Genomic DNA, 6,000 nt, shown 5'->3' with positions numbered 1-6,000 from the left:
CGCCCTCTTTGCGACTGGCCTCAATGCCGGCGCGCGCCGCTTTGTGAGCCGGTTCGAGTGCGCTGGGAAGTGGGTCGCCACACTACCATACTTTAAACCCTGGTCCAGAGAAATGTTTTCTTATTTGGCAGCATACTCCTGTATTGTTAAATGACAATAAACTTGATTTGACTTGAATTGACTTTCTCTGTCTTGTGTGTGGAGTTCGGAGGTAAATACAGGGTTTGTCAAAACAGGATATTTGCAGCATGGTACACTTTACAGTACAGGTGACCAAGGTTCAATTCCTGTCACTGCCTGTAGGGGTTTTGTAGGTTCTTCCTGTGACCATGTGGGTTTCCTCCAGGTGCTCTGGTTTCCTGCCACAGTCCAAAGGCGGACCAATTGGTAGATTAATTGGTCATTGTAAATTGTCCCGTGATTAGACTAGGATTAAATCGTGGGAGTGCTGAGAGGTGGAAGGGCATATTCTTTGCTGTATCTCAATAAGTAAATTAAAGAATGCTGTGAGACTTGGAAGGTGACCTGTAGGTGGTGATGTTTACATATATCTGCTGCCCTTGGCCTTCCTACTGTGGCACAGTTTTGGGAGTTGGTATCCTAAGTAGCTTAGACTGGTGATTTGAGAGCACTAAATAGCTGATACATGCCGCGGCTAAGCAGTAATTGTAGGACTTCAGTACCAGTGTTAACTGTTCAGGCTAACAAAATGGCTTTTCTGTATTGTAATAATGAAATGGCTTCTCTGTAATGTTATTTAATGTTGTAATGGGTTTCTGTGTCTGGAATGTTTGGGTTATGACTGCTAATAAGGGGGGAACTAACCGATGGAAAATTGTTATGCTATCTTGTATCTGTGAGCTGAGTGGGAGTTTGCGGTCTTTTTCGGGAGGAGAGCGAGGAGGACGGACGTGTGAGGAGTGGACAGCGGTTCCAGGGCAGTGGATACTGGATGTCTGCGGTTCGGATGGTGGCCGAAGGCTCGGAAGATCATTGTGGATGGAACCAGAGGCATGAGCTCCAACGTATTAAAATATTATGTGTACAAATTGATAAACTTACTGATTTGGCGCCTTTAGGTTATCTGTTTCTACTAACCCATCACTAAGAAATAACTATAAAGTTGCAATTATTTACTCGCCTTTGGTGTATTGTCTGATATTTGTGTTGTGAGCGTGTACTGGGGGGGCATTACACCGTATTTACACCTAAGTATTGCACTGTTGGCTGGGTGACGGCGGGGTGACCCTAGGCAAATGGGGGTAAATTGAGGGCATGGATGCTACATAAAGATGATGGAGTGAATTAATGTGTACATTGGTACCAATCAAGCAAGTTACTTTGTCTGACATGTTATGGAATTCTGGAGTGTTACCGAAATTGTGCACATTCATAGGTGTGGACTGTTCCATCAGAATCTCCCAACTTCTGCCTCGTGGATGGTGAAATGACTTTGATGTCAGAAGGTGAGCTACTCAACGCAGGATACCCATTTTCTGACCTTCTTGATGCTGCAACGCAACTTAAATTTTCTGAGCTGGCTAGTTCATCTGACCCACGTGACCTAAACTGCTCTGTAAATGAAATGGTTGATTCTTTCAACAATAACTTGACAATTATATTACACACAGCGGCCCTTCTTAGGGTTAAAAAGAAACCTTTTTTTTTTGCAAAGCATTTCCATGGGGTTAAACAATTCAGTTCGCTAACTCAAGAGAACATGCAGAGTAGCTGGGAGAAAATGGAGGAAGCACAAGCTTGAAGTCCACAGTAACATTTTCAAGGAAAAACTAGCCTCTTTTAACGCTACTATACATTCTGCAAGAAGAGCCCATTTTTCCAGAATTATTACAGAGAATAGTGGTGATTCAAGAATATTGTTCTCAATTATAAACTGATTGTTGAAAGCTGCTCCAACCAATAGTGTCCTCAGTCAAGCATCTGCCACAAAATGTGAGGAATTTGCAACAAAATTACTTCCATTAGGGAGAGCATAACTACAGATGCTGGTAACCTCTACAGCAAATCTCTTAAAAAGATGGCAACCATATCAAAATTTACAAACATTTCTGCTTCAGAACTCTGTAAGATTTTAACTAAGAGTAAGCCATCTATTTGCTTCTCAACCCTGTCCCTACAACATTTTAAGGTACTCTTCTAACAGTGTTTTTAATTCTGTTAGAAAAATTATGAACACATCCCTTGAAACTGGAGTTTTTTTTCCCCAGATGCCTTCAAAAGTGCAGCTGTGGAAAACCTACTTAAAAAGCCAAACATTGATAGTGAGGTTCTAGCTAACAACGGGCCTATGTCAAATCTTTCCCCCCGAGCAATATTCTTGTGAAAGTCTCTTTCAACCACCTCAACAACTCTCTGAATGAGAACAATATTCTAGAAATGCTTCAGTCAGGTTTTACAGCAAACCACAACACAAAATTGTCAGGGTCTTATGCCCAGCACTGATGCCAACAAGGTTTTAATTCTCCAAGATCTAAGTGCTGTCTTCGACACAATTGACCACAGCATTCTCCTAGATTGCCTTGAGAACTGGGTTGGTCTCTCTGTAAGTGCCCCCAATTGGTTTTGCTTGTATATCTTAGAGAGAAATTTTTTTCATCTATCTTGGAGATCAATTTTCTAAGATGTATCTTTTGGCTTTGCTCAAATAAGCTCTCTCGGTCCCCTACTCTACTCCTTATACAAACTTCCCTTAGGAGCCATTCTCAGAGATCATGAACTTGATTTCCACAGTTAGTCAGATGGCACACAATTGTCTATCTCAGTTGCCCTAATGATAACACTCTATCTTCTCTGACTTTTGGTTTGGCTGTAATAAACAAATGGATGAGCAATTATTTCCTAAAACTAAATGAAGATAAAACTGAAATGGTCCCAAAGCCAAAAGGGATAAATTTCTGGATAAACTTGGGAACTTGTAAAATAGAAGTAACAACACTGGGTGCTATCGATGATTCAGATTTGAATGTTAAATCCCACATAAAGTAAGTTACCAAAAGCAGCATTTCTACACTTAAGAAATATTGCAAAGGTATATCCATTTCTGTCATGTAACGATGCTGAGAAACTAATTTGTGCCTTAAATTGAATAGCCTAGATTACTGCAGTGCACTTTTTTACTGGTCCTCCAAACCAATCTATTGACAAAGTTCAGCTTATTCAGAATGTCACCACTAGATTGTTAACCAAAACCAGGATGAGGGAACATATTACTCCCATACTAGCTACCCTGTATTGAACTCCTGTATCCTTTAGAGCTGATATTACGATTCTCTTACTTGGGACCACAGAACCATTGTATAATCCTGCTTGAGCTCTCAGGTCTCCTTCCACAGATCTCTTAAATTTAAACAGTTTCCCAAAAAAAAACAGGTCAGCTTTTTTGAACTATGCTCCTAAACTGTGAAACTCAATGTTTAAAAGTGTAAGGGATGCAGACTCAATCGACAGTTTTAAACATCAGCTCAAACCTATTTATTTAGACTTGCTCTTAACTAGCATCCCTTTTGTCTTTTATTTTCATATTTGCTCTTTAGCCCTTTGTAAAGCACTTTGAGTTTGTATGAAGAGTGCTGTATAAATAAATCTACGAATAGTAGAATTCTGTTGTAGCCACAGTATTACGTAGCTGATGCAGTATTCCTTCTGGGTAATGCTGACTCCAAAAATACTGACGGAGGACAAATCAGCAATTTCAATATCATTCAATGTCTAAAGAATGTTCAAATGAACTCCCTTGTTGGCAATGGATATTTTTTGCTGTTTTTGTTTGGACTGCACATGTCACCTACCTGCAAAATTAAGCCATGCTAGAATATTGTTTGGATCTTGCAGGCACGGATTGCTTCATTTGGTGAGGAACTATGAATCAGGTTTATCATTATGTGATCATCAGTGAAATCGTTTACTTCTGAACTCATAAAGGAAGGGAAGTCAGTGATGTAGCAACTGAAGGTGATTGGGCATAGTACATTGCCCTGAAGAATTCCTGCAACAATGTTCAGTGATTGGGATGAATTATCTCCAATAGTCACCACCATCCTTTTTATTTATCAGAGATTGACTCCAGTCATTTGGCGCATTATCTCCTTTGATTTTAGTGGTACCACGATTCCTTGATGCAACACTACATCACTCTTACCAAACCTCTGAAACTGAGCTCCTTGATCCAAGTTTTGACCAACTTGGTCTGGACCCATTCGGTCCAAAAAAAAACTCAAAGTGGCCAACTGTGAGCAGATAATACATGAGTAAGGAATGCTGATAACACTTTGCTGATGACTGAGAAAACACGACTTCGACAGTAGTCAACTGGAATGGGATTTTTCTGTTAAAGTAATTGGTACCTAGGACATCATTACGTGTCACGCTGTTGTTACAATGAGCATAGTAACAAATTTGTTAAGCATTTAACAGCAGTTTGACAACAATATTTTCCAGATGTTCACACCAACTAGTACAGGCTAAGTAATTTAATTGATCTGCTTTTCCTAGTATGAATCCAAACATTATGGTAGTCACCTCACTGAAGATTTATTGAAGTTTTTAAAAGGTCATTTATTTTTATGCACTAACCTAGACATAAGGATAGGGGAAGGAAGAGAAATATGAGATGATAGTTTTTTCTCTCAGGGGGTCATGATTGAATATGCTTAGTTAGTCAATTTCAGTATCAACACTGCCAGCTCAGAAGGGGATGTGTACATAAAGATCAATGAACGAGATTGGATGTTCTCTGAACAAATCCGCACATGAGCACCCTGATCTTTTGGAAAATTAATGATAGGCTGGTTAGTTAGATTTATTCTAATGCTCAGCACTTACAAATTCTCTATCTGTTATAGATTACTTCAGTTGATTGCCAAATATCGAAATTATCACCACTCAAATCTGACTTCATGGCTGTGATGTGGAGTAAACATTAACCTCCTAATCTCTGAGTTTTCAAGCTCAATCAGCCAAATATTATTCAAATGAAGGGTCAGCCATTCAGTACTGAATTAAAAAATATGTCTTTGTGAAGTGGTGAGTGAATCACAGGGCTTCTCTACTCAAAAGGGGTGAGGAAGATTGGTTGCTGTCTATATTTAAGACAGGGATCAGTAGATTTTTGAACATCAACAGAATCAAGGTACATAGAGTAATTCTAAGAATGTAATCCTGAGGTAAAAGACCGGCTATGTACTTACTGAATGGCTGAGCAGACTTTAAAGTCAAAATGGCCTATTTCTGGTTTTACTTACTATATTCTTATGTTCTTAGATCCCAGGGTTCTACATTTCAAATTATTTGGGCATTTTTCACCTCACTTTTGACTTGTTTCTCCTTGTTATTGTAATTTAGACTGCAATCTAAAATTGAACCAAGCCTACAGTGGGACTTAGATCTCGATATACTGTAGCACGTACAGCAAATCTGTGAATTGGCAAGAACACGAGAAAACAGACTGCTGGGTTTATTCATTTATAAAATGTGAGCTGCATAAACCCAGGTGAAACCAGATTTAACTGGCCCCGACTGAAATGAGGATTTTACACTGGAAAATGTTGAGGGAGGGCTGCTGCATCCTAAGCATTGGCTGCTGACGTTCACAGCTACATTTGGTTTGAATAATAGATATTCTTTATTCAAACTGGAAAGAGTTATTTTTTACAAGCAATCATTCAAGACCTGATCTTAAAATGCTATTCAAGACTCAAGATTGTTTAATGTCATTTCCAGTTCACAAGCATAAAAAAGAATGGAATAATTGTTACTCCAGATCCGATGCAGCACAAAAAAAGAACACAATAAGATAAAGGACACATTAATAATAAAAACCATAGCAAATATAAATTCATGAGCTAGCTTATATACATAGATGATGCCAGCTCATCTCTTCATCTCCTGTTCTAAATATTTACTCCGTATTTCTTTTCAATTTATTTTTTCTTTTGTATGTATTTGCACAGTTTATTGAATTTTGCGCATTGGTTGTTTGCC

This window comes from Hemitrygon akajei, chromosome 2 (genome assembly GCF_048418815.1).
Source record: "Hemitrygon akajei chromosome 2, sHemAka1.3, whole genome shotgun sequence".
NCBI lineage: Eukaryota > Metazoa > Chordata > Chondrichthyes > Myliobatiformes > Dasyatidae > Hemitrygon > Hemitrygon akajei.
Note: the sequence above shows the minus strand (reverse complement) of the source record.